This window comes from Periplaneta americana, chromosome 2 (assembly GCF_040183065.1).
Source record: "Periplaneta americana isolate PAMFEO1 chromosome 2, P.americana_PAMFEO1_priV1, whole genome shotgun sequence".
Classification (NCBI taxonomy): Eukaryota; Metazoa; Arthropoda; class Insecta; order Blattodea; family Blattidae; genus Periplaneta; species Periplaneta americana.
The window spans coordinates 154128292-154142699 of NC_091118.1; the positions used below are offsets into that span (position 1 = coordinate 154128292).

General features: G+C 34.3%; 1 long non-coding RNA gene across 1 annotated transcript in view; it reads right to left on the minus strand.

The window, feature by feature from the left end:
- Positions 1-14408, minus strand: part of LOC138694711 (uncharacterized) — a 160752-nt gene that overhangs the window by 122760 nt on the left and 23584 nt on the right. Inside the window, exon 2 of the long non-coding RNA XR_011330997.1 lies at positions 9859-10084. This is a non-coding gene — a long non-coding RNA (uncharacterized lncRNA). The remainder of the gene's footprint in view (positions 1-9858; positions 10085-14408) is intronic.

Sequence of the window (14408 nt, forward strand, 5' to 3'; positions counted from 1 at the left end):
TAGCCATATGGTGGGCGTAGCACGAGCCTCGATGAAACAGAACGATACAATAAAATGTGACAACTTATTTCTTTGAGATTAGCTCGGTAAACGAGTGGAAGGCACCCTAACGAAAAAGAGTTGGAGAAAATCCGTAAAAATAGTCAGCATTACGGTTTACATAAAGAAAGGAATTTTATACTCTTATTATAGACACAATATTATCATTTTTAAGCTACGCAACAGCTATCGAAAGAAAATATTATTATCTTTATTATGAATTTAAAGATTACGTACTCTTAGTTCGTTCCGTCTTTACTTTGGTGAGAACTTTGAATCAAAAACCAAAACTAGACATTTAAAAATAGCAGAATTACGTAATCATAAACTCAGTATGGCCACCGCTGTAGATGAGGACTCTGGATTTGAAGGCGAACACGGTGTCGCGGAGTCAGAGTCGAATTCGAAGTCATGGATTTGGAGTCGCGGAGCCAGAGTCAAAGTCGGAGTTGTGTATTTAGAGTGACGGAATCAGAATCGAAGTCGGAGTCGTATGTTTAAAGTCGCGGAGTCAGAATCGAAGTCGGAGTCGTGGAATTGGAGTCTTGGAATCGTGGAGTCAGAATGAAAGTCGGAGTCGTGGATTTGGAGTGCCGACGTCAGAGTCAAAGTCGAAGTTGTGCACTTAAAATTGTAGTCAGAATCAAAGTCGGTGTCGTGGATTTGGAGTAGCAGAGTAAGAGTCAAATTCGGAGTCGTGGATTTGGAGTCGCGAAGTCAGAATCAAAGTCGGAATCGTGCATTTGCAGTCGTGGAGTCAGAATCGAAGTCGGAGTCGTGTGTTCAAAGTAGTGGAGTCAGAGTTGAAGTCGGGATTGTGGGTTTGGAGTCTTGAAGTCAGAGTCGAAATCTGAGTCATGAATTTGAGTCGAAGTCGGAGTCGTGCGTTTGAAATTGCGAAGTCAGAGTCTAAATCAAAGTAGTGGATTTGAAGTCGCACAGTGATAACTAACAAGCAAACATTCTCATGGAGGCAGATAGAACATTTTTTTCTTCCACCATGTTAATAATGTCAAAACAAGTGCTTATACAAATTTTAGACACTCAAGCGCAGTTACGAAGGCCATCCAGGAAGTAAGTTTTCCTGGGGCCGTTGACAGAAAGAAGACACAATTTCATGGAAATACTTATTGGAACAGATACAGTAATTGAGCTATTTTTCAACATATTTCCCACCGGAATTGAGACATTTGTCATACTATCAAATGTTGTACCGCTGTGTTCTAGAAGTCTGCCACCTGGCTCGGAATCAGTGTGTGACAACAGTCTGCACCTCTCTATTGATCCCACGGTATACAGGCCCTAACAATTGTCTCAATTTCTCTGGGGAATATGTTCAAAAACAGCTCAATAATTGCTGCATCTCTTCCAACAAATCTTTCCATGAAATTATGTTTTCTTTCTGTAAACAGCGCCAGGGAAGATTATACTATCTGGACGACCCTCGTAACTCCGCTCGAGTAGCCAAAATTTGTTTAAGCACTTGTTTTCACATTAGTAAGATTGTGGAAAAAAATAACTTCTATATCTGCCTCCATGAGAATGTATGCTTGTAAGTTGGAATTGTCGAGTTGGAGTCGTGAAGTCAGCATCGAATTCGGAGTCTTTCATTTGAAATCGGAGTCAGAGTCTAAGTCGTGGATTTGGAGTCACGGATTCATAGTCAAAGTTGGAGGTTAAGTCAGATTCGAAGTCGGTGAAATCACCATTCGGATTCCGACCTAAGTATAATATTAAAACAACGTTTACTTATACATTTCAATGTGTAAACATCCGGCGGTCTCATGCTTTGTAATTTTGTTTCCGGTTTATCTTAAAAATCTTTTTTCTACAGTAGCTTGCAATAACCATTATAAATTACTTACTTACTTACTTACAAATGGCTTTTAAGGAACCCGAAGGTTCATTGCCGCCCTCACATAAGCCCGCCATCGGTTCCTATCCTGTGCAAGATTAATCCAGTCTCTATCATCACACCCCACCTCCCTCAAATCCATTTTAATACTATCCTCCCATCTACGTCTCGGCCTCCCTAAAGGTCTTTTCCCTCCGGTCTCCCAACTAACACTCTATATGCATTTCTGGATTCGCCCATACGTGCTACATGCCCTGCCCATCTCAAACGTCTGGATTTTAAGTTCCTAATTATGTTAGGTGAAGAATACAATGCGTGCAGTTCTGTGTTGTGTAACTTTCTCCATTCTCCTGTAACTTCATCCCGCTTAGCCCCAAATATTTTCCTAAGCACCTTATTCTCAAACACCCTTAACCTATGTTCCTCTCTCAGAGTGAGAGTCCAAGTTTCACAACCATACAGAAGAACAGGTAATATAACTGTTTTATAAATTCTAACTTTCAGATTTTTGGACAGCAGACTGGATGATAAGAGCTTCTCAACGAATAATAACACGCATTTCCCATATTTATTCTGCGTTTAATTTCCTCCCGAGTATCATTTATATTTGTTACTGTTGCTCCAAGGTATTTGAATTTTTCCACCTCTTCGAAGGATAAATCTCCAATTTTTATATTTCCATTTCGTACAATATTCTGGTCACGAGACATAATCATATACTTTGTCTTTTCGGGATTTACTTCCAAACCGATCGCTTTACTTGCTTCAAGTAAAATTTCCGTGTTTTCCCTAATCGTTTGTGGATTTTCTCCTAACATATTCAAGTCATCTGCATAGACAATAAGCTGATGTAACCCATTCAATTCCAAACCCTGCCTGTTATCCTGAACTTTCCTAATGGCATATTCTAGAGCGAAGTTAAAAAGTAAAGGTGATAGTGCATCTCCCTGCTTTAGCCCGCAGTGAATTGGAAAAGCATCAGATAGAAACTGACCTATACGGACTCTGCTGTATGTTTCACTGAGACACATTTTAATTAATCGAACTAGTTTCTTGGGAATACCAAATTCAATAAGAATATCATATAATACTTCCCTCTTAACCGAGTCATATTCCTTTTTGAAATCTATGAATAACTGATGTATTGTACCCTTATACTCCCATTTTTTCTCCATTATCTGTCGAATACAAAAAATCTGATCAATTGTCGATCTATTACGCCGAAAACCGCACTGATGATCCCCAATAATTTCATCTACGTACGGAGTTAATCTTCTCAAAAGAATATTGGACAAAATTTTGTACGACGTCAACAAAAGTGATATTACTCGAAAGTTACCACAGTTGGTTTTGTCCCCCTTTTTTAAAAATAGGTACAATTATGGACTCCTTCCATTGTTCTGGTACAATTTCCTTCTCCCAAATAGCAACTACAAGTTTATAAATTTCCCTATATAATGCACTTCCACCCTCTTATATTAATTCTGCTGGAATTTGATCGATACCTGGAGACTTGTACTTTTTCAGATTTTCTATTGAAATTTCGATTTCTGAAAGCGTGGGTTCGGGTATAAATGGCTCAGCAGTTTGTATTTCAATTTCGTCCCGATCATTTCTATTTGGCCTATGTACATTTAGTAGTTGCGCAAAATAGTTTTTCCATCTGTTTAGGATTGATGGAGAGTCTGCAAGCAAGTCACCATTCTCATCCTTGATCACGTTTACCCTTGGCTGATATCCGTTCTTAAATTCCTTTATACCCTTATATAAATCTCGAATGTTTTTATTCTTACTATTTGTTTCTACCTCATTCAGTTTTTCCTTCAAGTAACCTCTCTTTTTATTCCTAAGTGTACGACTTGCTTCCCGTCTTTCATTGAAATAATTATCTCTCTTCTCCTCAACTGGATCCTGTAAGAATTTCAATTTTGCCTGTTTCCTTTTTTCTACTACTATGCAACAATCTTCATCAAACCAAGGTTTCTTTTTCTTAGTTTCATAATAACCTATGCTCTGCTCAGCTGCAATTTTGATACTATCTCTGATATTATAAATTATAGTACATAAATATGAATTACACATCTAAAAATAGATCTATGACTCACATGGTGGTGATGAAACGTTTATGTATTAGGGCCTATTTGCATCCTATTCATAATGAATCAGAGTGAAAGGACAAGAGTCGGCAGAAAGGAGTGCAGAATTGAGAATCGTGAGTCTGAAATGGGTGTCGAAGGAGTGTATATCGTACCAGCAGCCCTGATTGAGACAAAACAAGGGATATCCAGTTCCTAAATGAAGGAAATTTCCAGTTGGAGTCATAACAAAAGGTCAAGAAATGAACGTCCACTTCCTTTTAGAGAATTGAACTCAATAGCTTTAGATTTGTAAAATCGGTATAGGTAATAAATATTCTGCAGTCGAAGAGAAGATTTTGGGGAACATTGTACAATGAGATAATGACAAATAACATCCTTGAAGAACGCAAATAAATTTAGGTTAAGAATAGAAGTTTCTATGCAAACCTGTACAAACATTGAGCCGGTCGTTTCCGGAGACTTCCATATCCCACGCACGAGGCCAGCACGCGGTGAGGTGCTTTCAAAACACGTCGCTTCAGAAATAACAAGCCGCACTAAACCGGATTTCCGGTAAGGTTTTGTCGGTACGCAATAATTACAAGAACATATCATTCCTTCTGCAAGAATTTCTGTAATTTGTCGTACATCGTCAATTTCACAGTTCTGTAAAAATATCTGTACCTCATTGTTACATCGAGAGACAGGTTAACGTACTCGCTTTTGTAGTTGTCTCTTCCAAAAATGTAGCTATGAGCAGAACAAATCCGTCTTTATAAAACAAGGACTAGACGTTCCTCAAGCAACTGACGATTTATCACAAAAAATAACAAGTTTCGATTACAAGATCCTGTGTGGATTGTGGTATAAAGTATAAAGCGACTGCGGTGCAGTTTTCTCTCGATAACTCGACTGACTACCATTACTTTAAACATAGTTGTACTCCCACCGTTACTGAAAACCTTCTTAAACATGAATCTGTAACGTATCTGGGGCGTTATCGGTTAGAGAAATGTAGAGGAAAAAAAGCCACCCTAATGAGTAAGAGTACCAGAAGTCTAATTTGCATTCTCAGTTGCCTCATAAGTGGTGCCTTCTTGGTATCATTTGTGAGGTTCAGACCCGTCTTCCGACAGTTGACTGAACAACAAACAACATCAGTCATTTCGGCCCGAGCCCCATACAGTACAATCGCTGGCATTCCTTTCTATGAAAGCGCGGCGTTCTCCGACTGCAGTCAGTAGTGACTGAGATTTCAACGGACTATAACAGTTGTGTTGTGCAGTAGTGATTGAGATTTAATTAGAGTACAGTAGTATCAAGCAAGTAATGAGATAGATTTGGAATTAAATTCCGAAAAGACAAAGTATATGATTATGTTTCGTGACCAGAACACAGTATGCATAAACTTATATCACAGTCTACTATATACAGTCACGAAGCTTGAGTTTTGAGGGTGCTAGAAACAATAGACTGTGACGGTTCTATTTTGCATTGCCTGTAATGAGGCGATATTAGCGATTCTAGTGGTGAGTAACTATCTAATGTTTGCATATTTACTACGTATTGAGCTTCGCGACTGTATATACTAGACTGTGTTATATATATGAATATATAAAAATAGGAAATTTATCCTTTTAAAGGGTGGAAAAATTCAAAATTTTTGGAACAATAGTAACAAAATATGTGACACTCGAGAGGATAAACGCAGAACAAATATGGGAAATGTCTCATATTATTCAGTTGAGAAGCTTTTGTCATCCAGTCTGCTTTAATAAAAACTGAGAGTTAGAATTTATAAAACAGTTATATTACAGGTTGTTCTGTATGGTTATGAAACTTGGACTCTAACTTTGAGAGAGGAACAGAGGTTAAGAGTGCTCGAGAATAAGATACATTGTACTTAGGAAAATATTTGAGGCTAAGAAGAACGAAGTTACAGAAGAATGGAGAAAGTTACACAACGCAGAACTGCACGCATTGTATTCTTCACCTGACATAATTTGGGACATTAAATCCAGACGTTTGAGATGGGCAGGACATGTAGCACGTATTGGCTAATCCAGAAATGCATATAGAGTGTTAGTTGGGAGATCCGAGAGAAAAAGATCTTTGGAGAGGCCGAGACGTAGATGGGAGGATAATATTAAAATGGATTTGAGGGAGGTGGGTTATAATTTATCACACAATTGAGGATAGAATAGATTAGGCCTATGTACCTAAACCGTGATGATGATGATGATGATGATGATGATGATGATGATGATGATTTAAAAATATAGCATTATAAGAAATTATTGAAACTTTCTATAATTAATTTCAATTATTAAGATTCCATTATTTACAAGGAAATATCTGAATTAATTTAATATTCGAATGCCGATCAAAGATGATTATAATGATTTATTACTTGTTAGACCTATGTTACGTTGGTAAATCGAAGGTAGCATACGTGACCTAATTGGAAAGAGAAAAATGGAACTACAAGGAATAAAAGAAGTGAAGTGAACGCGTTCCCAACAAATCATATCTTTCTCTTAAAAAAAAAATTGGGAACACATCCAAAAACATTTTCGTGTTTCCTGAAGCAATGATTCACATCTTTCCGAGATTCTAAATCAAGGTCATAACCGGATAAAGAAATTATTTTTATGTGGTTATCTACAGATTTCGTTCCGCTTTTTTCGCTGGAGGTGATGAAATGTTAATAAGGAGGAACTGATAGTAAAAGAAATAAAATACAAGTAAGCAACATCCATTTCGTACGTATATGTGGTTACTATGGTTTCAAGTTACATGGCAACGCTCTGTTTCGAATTTCTTCTGCTATCTATAAATCGTTACGTCAAAGAAACATGAAATACTGATATTTATTGCCTCAGATACCAAAATTATACAAAGAAATATGATGAAATATATATACCAATCTTGAGCTTTTTGTCTTTCAATGTGGTCAAACATTCAACAGAATTGTGTTCAAATATCTACACTTCTATCAAACTAAACTACACACAGGAAATAACTCCATTAGGCAAGCATGGCGTTGTCGTTTACTACAGCACAAAGGAAAAAGCACGTAAGTCTAATCTTAAAAGTTATGATGGACATGAAATATAAAGACTGAGACAAAGGAAGTAGTTTGACAAATGAAAATTGACAAGTTTTATTCGTGTGTACTGTTATGGGCAGCGGAATTTTATTATACGCCATAAATTTATAACTTCTACTTATCGTAAACACTAGTTTCTTTTCTTAATGTCTTGTTTGACGTTCAGGATTTGGCTCTAAATCTAGAGATTTCCATCACTTACATGTTTCAAAGGACTGCATGATATTTGAAATAGTTACAAAGAATAAGAATCAAGGTTTCTTTGTATAGCTACTATTGCTATGGAATGTAGGATTATTTCCTTCAGTTTTAAAGCAGAAAGTAAAATGCGGACTATGATGAATGCAAGCATTTGAGGAATAATGAATAAATGCATGAATGAATAAATAAATGAATGAATAAGTGGATGAACTAATGCGAGAATGATTATTGAGCAAAAGAATAAGTACTTGAACAAATGAATGAATGAATGAGTGCTAAAATGAACGATGCGTTGATGAATAATTTAACGAGACAATGAACAAAGGAATGGAAGAAAGAATGAACCAATAAATCAATGCATGGAAAAAAAATATGAATAGATCAACGACCGAACTGATGAATGAATATTGGAACTAATCAATGAATGAGCAGATAGATGAATTTTAATGAATGAATAGTTGAACGAACGGAACAGTGAGTAAATGCTTGAAGGAACCAATGAATAGATATTTGAATGAATGAATAAATGAATGAATGAATGAATGAATGAATGAGTAAACTAACAGATGAAGGAATAGACCGAAGAATAAATGTATAAAATAACAAATGTATAAATACTTTAACGAACAAAATTATTAATGAATAGACGAATGACTAAACTATGAATAAATGTTGGAATGAAACAATGAATGACTAAATAAACGGATTAATTAATTAACAATTGAAGGAACGGACCAAAGAATGAACGCTTGCAATAAATTGATGTATAAATGGAGAAATGAATAAGTGCATGAACGTAACAATGAATAAATCCATGAAAGAACCGAATAATAATAATAATAATAATAATAATAATAATACTAATAATAATAATAATAATAATAATAATTTATTTAACATGGCAGAGTTAAGGCCATACGGCCTTCTCTAACACTCAATCAGGAGTAAAACTGCATTACAAAAAACACTACAAATTTACAAAGTACACTACAATTTTATACACAAAACTGAATAAGATAATAATAATAAAATGTAAACAACAAGTAAGTAGAAATCAGACATAATATATAACATACAGAAAGAAAGAAAAAAGCATAATAAAATGTGAACAGCAGGTCAAAATAAATGAGACATACAAAATATAAAGTATATAAAATAATAAAAAAATATATAAATGCATGACCAAATGATGAGTGAATGGATGAAAGAACTAATGAAGTAATAGTTCAACGAACGGATCAATGAATTAATGCTTGCATTGCATTAATGTATAAATGATCGAATAAATAAATCCGTGAACGAACCAATTAATAAGTGAAGACATGAACGAATGGCTCAATGAATGAATGGTCCAAATAATGAATGCAAGAACGAACAAATAAACAAATGAATGAAAGAGGCAAACAATGAATAGATGAATGACCAAAACAATGAATGAATATTGGAACGAACCAATGAATACATTAACTTTTGAAAGAACGGAACAACGAATGGATGCTTGAAAAAAAAAAACAATGAATGAATACATGAACGAATCAATGTAAAAATAATTAAATGATCGAACGAATGAATAAATGAACAGATGAACAAAAGCGCGAGTGAGTGAATGTATGAACGAACCATTGAATAAGTCTATGACGAATCAATGAATAAATGTTGAAACTAATACGTAAATAGATGAACGAATTAATTAATAGTTGGACGAACGGGCCAATGAACGAATGCTTAAACGAGCCACCGAATGAATGAATGAACAAAACTATAATTATTTAGATAGCCTATATAAACAAAGGCGTAAATATATTAATGAACAAGTAACAGAATAAGCAAAAGAAATAACAAACAAAAACTGAAAGATAGATTATGGGACTTAAAAAGGACGCGTCAGAAATTATGGTTATTTGCGTCCTTATCAATAATTCTTTGAAAACATAATACCCAAACAATACCATAAGCTAAAATATGAACACGAACTAAAAAAAACGTTGTCACACTAAAATCATGTAGACAAATGCATTAATAACAATGTGATTCGTTAAAACTCATAAAATGAGTAATTATTAGACCGCAAACAAAAGCCGAACGAATAAATAAGAATATGGCTTATAGATAATAACTATTTAATTTTACTTAATCAGTGAGTTAATTAATTTAATTCGATTTAATTTAAAAGCTTTTCCGGATGAATTCTCTACAGTGTAACTAATCAACTTTAATAATGATTCGTCCTTGACACTTCTAATTTCATATCTGTCTACAAGCAAAATGTGTATTTCAATAGGCCTATAGCAGAAACTTAGTTACAGTCTTCCTTAAAGCGGAAGTTGTGAGTACATTTATTTTATTTTCAGAAACCATAATTATAACGTTTCGTTAAAAGGTCATTTCAAAATATTTCAGAAAGCCACAACTCCTTATTCGAAATAATGCTTCAGTACGTAAAACACTCCTACGGAACTTCTTAACACAAAGACAAAAAAGTTTCGATATAAAAGAAATATGACTTTGTTGAAAAGATACAGCTAAGAAGATAAGAAGCAGAAAAAGAGAAAATGGAACATCTTTGCAGCACTTACATATTTGGAGAGTTATCATCGTATCAGCTGTTGTAGCGGTCCAAGCCAGGGTTGGGTCCCTCCAGCGTTGCCACGTTTCTCCAATGGATGGCTGTGATTCTAGGAGTCATGCAGCCAATAAATCAACTCGAGAGTTCTTCCTGTCTCTCGACTGATGTGGCCGTGTCCAGATTATGGTTCTTGGCACGTGCGCCGGTAACATATTTCACTCACAGCAACAATTATTCTGTTGATAATAGGAATCACAACTTTGTTTCAATTAGTGAATCTAAGTTAACAGTTCAGGAAAAAATTAAACTGTACGAAATTGTATTTCAAAATGACTGTTAAATTAAACGGATAATTTATCATTACTACGAAGGAAAAACAGTAAATTCAGGACGAATTATTTTAGAATACAATTTGTAAGTAACTCAAAATTATAATTCAAGTTATACAGAGAAATATAATTCACAAATAAAACTACGCGGAGGCGTATAGGAGACATGGAGGCAGACTTTTCATGTTTGCTGAACGTGACATTAGGAAAATGCTTCGACTGCTATTTATCCCGAAAAAAGATGGGTAGTACTCAATTTTGTAGGGTGTTTGTGAATCCCGAAGCCATTCTGGAAATTAAGGCGAGGTGAAAAATCTTGCCTCAACACGAGATTCAGACCGAGCTCTTTGAACTCACAGTCTATCTCTTTATCGACAGAGCTAACTCGGCTTCAAATTACATCGACTATTTCGCTTCTACACTGATTCACAAATGAAATGTAAGACAACGTTCAATTTAAACCAAACACATATATCAATCACTGGTATAAGTTATTGTCGGTTTTATATTGTCGCTTTTGTGTTGTCGTTGATATGATTCTTAAATTGCTTCCTATTTGGTAAGCTACACAAATATGTAGAAGCCAATGGAAACTGTAACGTATCTTTAGAAATCTATGAAGAAAACAATAACCTAATTATCAATGAACTCAGAAATATCAATTTCCTTAGCACAAAATAAATTTACTTTCACAAAATTACTTCCATAACGTTATGTTTTATTTAAATTTCAATAAATTTAAATTTAATTAGGCCTATGTTTGTAATGAAATGAATATTTTCATTATTCCAATGTTTCTACAATTCAATATTTAACATTAGATGCTTTTGATTATATTCCTAAACAAATATTTAATTTATTTTACGAATCCTGTAGGATGAAACAACGAAAGACATAGGATACAATAGGCCTATAAGTAAATCTAATATCTTATCAAATAATAATGTTCGTTATTGTTTTATTAATTATTTGTTTATTATTCCAATAGTGAAATTGTTTTATTAAATATCACACGAGGCTTTTATTTCCTTGGATAAATTCGCTCTCGTGAATTTACCAACAAAATGAAAACATCTTGAGATAAGTTATGTAGGCCCTATTATCTATAGTAGTACAATAGATTTTTCTACCATTAATAAGCTATATTTCAGTTGAATTATTATATAGTTTACGAAAATATAGGTCCTACTAAGTATAAAGCATTTAAAAAGACTATGCTGCTGAACAAAATCATTTTTTATTTTAAATTTTCTATTTTGCACTTCAATTTTAAAGTAATAAATTATGTTTGTAGAATTCAAAGTAGCAACTGACCACTATCTTGATCCTAATCGTTAGGCAATAATAACAAATGCTGGAAAGTGTAGGAAGCTTAAACTGCAGACATTGTCTTTGATAAAAAAAATTGAAGCGCTGTACTCGCACCACGTCTCACCTCTCAATAAATTTAACAAATATTTCCGAAAATTCACCAATTCCGTCCATGAAAATAATCCAATTAATTGGTATCAACTATTAAATTATGTTGTAGGTTCTGTTGGCCATTAGTACATCCTCTTAGGCCTTATTGAAGGGAGTTTTCAATTCTACACAGTTATTCACTTTCACGAAAACATTTCTTCTGGGTAAACGATAGAAAGTAGAACAATACCGGGTTCGATTCTCAGTCGGGGCAAGTTAAGGCTGATTCACAATAAGCCGGGAACGTAAACGAGAACGAGAACGGAAATAATGTTAAAATAAACACATTTAAATGCGAACATTCACAATAGTTAATTGTGAATGCTCACATTTAAATACATTTATTTTAACAATATTTCCGTTCTCGTTCTCGTTCCCGGTTTATTGTGAACCAGCCCCTACCTGATTGAAATTTTTTCCGGGGTTTTCCCTCAACCCAACATGAGCAAATGCTAGGTAACTTTCGGTGCTGGACTCCGGACTCATTTCACCGGCATTATCACCTTCTTCTCATTCAGACGCTAAGTAACCTAAGATGTTGATAAAGCGTCGTAAAATAACCTACTAAAAATAACAATACACTGTTAGAATTTTTATCCACCGAGGAATGCTTTTCCACATGGAGAAGATCTTGAGAGTTAATATTATTTACATCACGAACTACAAAGAAGTGAGATTTTTGAACAGGAATTTCTATCTTACATAAAATTGTTCGTAAATTCAACTTAAAATGAATTAGGGGCCCAGTACTCTCGTTTGTAGAAACTCCTCATAAAGATCTATTGCTTATAAAATTTGTGGTGGAGAAGGTTATTGTAGGTAGATGTTCTCCCACTAATATTATTCTCTTCTCATTTCTAATCCTCTATTTTTTATAACCGCAACATTACCATATAAACTTGAAATAACACTAATAACAAAAAAGATTCCGGAATAAAAAATTATAAGGTATTATATAAAGCTTATAGATACATTACGCCACCACCACCACCACCACCACCACCACCACCACCACCACCACCACCACCACCACCACCACCACCACCATCATTATTATCATCAACTTTCAATCTCCGAGCCACTTGGACCAATTCAGGTAAAACTTCCATGGGGATTAAGAATCAACTTTTGATATAAGTAGCAAGACTGTCTGTTCATATCAACGACGTAACGCAAGACCTTCGCTAAAGACAATAAATCTCTAATTGTCTACCGACAATAAAATCCTTATTCGCTGTTTTTAGCTAGAAATGCTTTACCGTAAATATGACAAATTTCGAAATTGTTGTAGTGTACCGGTAAGGAAATAAAGACCTACAGTAATGGCAAAATTAAAATCTTTCGTTATCAAGTAGTACAAGGACTTGTTTTCTTTCAAACTGTCGAAAATACGTGAAAGTTTTACGTTTTCGGAAATTACTTACCCATCCAATTATTATTATTATTATTATTATTATTATTATTATTATTAATTTATGTTGCATATTAGTTGAAATTTCACCAATTTTCATTGATATAACCCACAGGAGACGAAAATATCAACCTAACTTACAGGCTGTTACAGTACGATCTCACGAAGCAAAGCAGGCAAACTGATACATGAGGAAAGGGTTTCTTTATAGCTTTCAAGGTTATCTGAAGGTTCATTCCTTCCCTTACTACAGTACAGTACAAGGTGCTCATAAACTTGTTCTCCGTGTTTCAAAAATGTATTTTTATTAAAATCAGGTTGAAACTCTAACATAATTTCATTTATTTTCTATTTATGATTTAACATGCAATTGCATTCTGCAGTGAACTGTACAATTATAGAAAATAGCCGGTATATCCCGTAAACTATCACCACCTCCACAGTCATCATCACTTACCACTATCGACGGTCTAGAGGTCATTATGGGGTTTCGGGATTCTTGTGTTCAAACGAGAATGCGGGCGAAAGACTTTAAAAGTGGATAATGTCCTTAGAGTGGCTTTCTGAGGGACAGAAATAAAGTTCGGAGGCACTCATGTTTTTATGACAAGTAAAAATCCTGTTCCTGATAAAGGGTTCCACACAAAATTTGCCGACAACTACTCGACAATATTGAATTTCAACACAGAAAGCTAACCTCTTCAATTGAAAGGATATATATCGACTCTCAGGATAAAAATCCACATTTTTTTTCCTTATTGTCTTTCAAACTTTGGTGACATGATTCTTGGGAGTAAACTAAGAAATTTATATAATTCAAACTTGAAAATCGAATTTGGGTACCCAAAGAATTTTTCTTTGGAAAAAAATAATAAAATTTTGGACCAACTTAACTTCATCAGAAATTGATGTAAGGTAAAACTGCTTTCCCCAAAATGATCCCCTACGTGTGGAGAATGTTACAAACTAAAATTATTTATCTTGAACCATTTTAAAAAATATATATACTTACATATTTTTTTCTAAAACGCTTATATAATGTGGCATATGAAATGAATGAATATATACAATATATATTTCATTCATTTAGTGTTCTACCCAAGAGCTGGTCTTGCACTGCAAATCCAGCTTTCTCGACTTATATACAGTATACACACACATATATATTTATACATACATTTGTATATTTTTGGGCTAAAATAATTCTAATTGATTGTAAACAATCATTTTAGTTTACAACATAGCCACACGTTTAAGCTTTAATTTGGTAGGTACTTCAATGAAGTGTCTACTTTTTGTCCATTGGAAGGATAATAAATATCGGAAAATGTAAAATAGGAGAATACAGACACTGAAGAT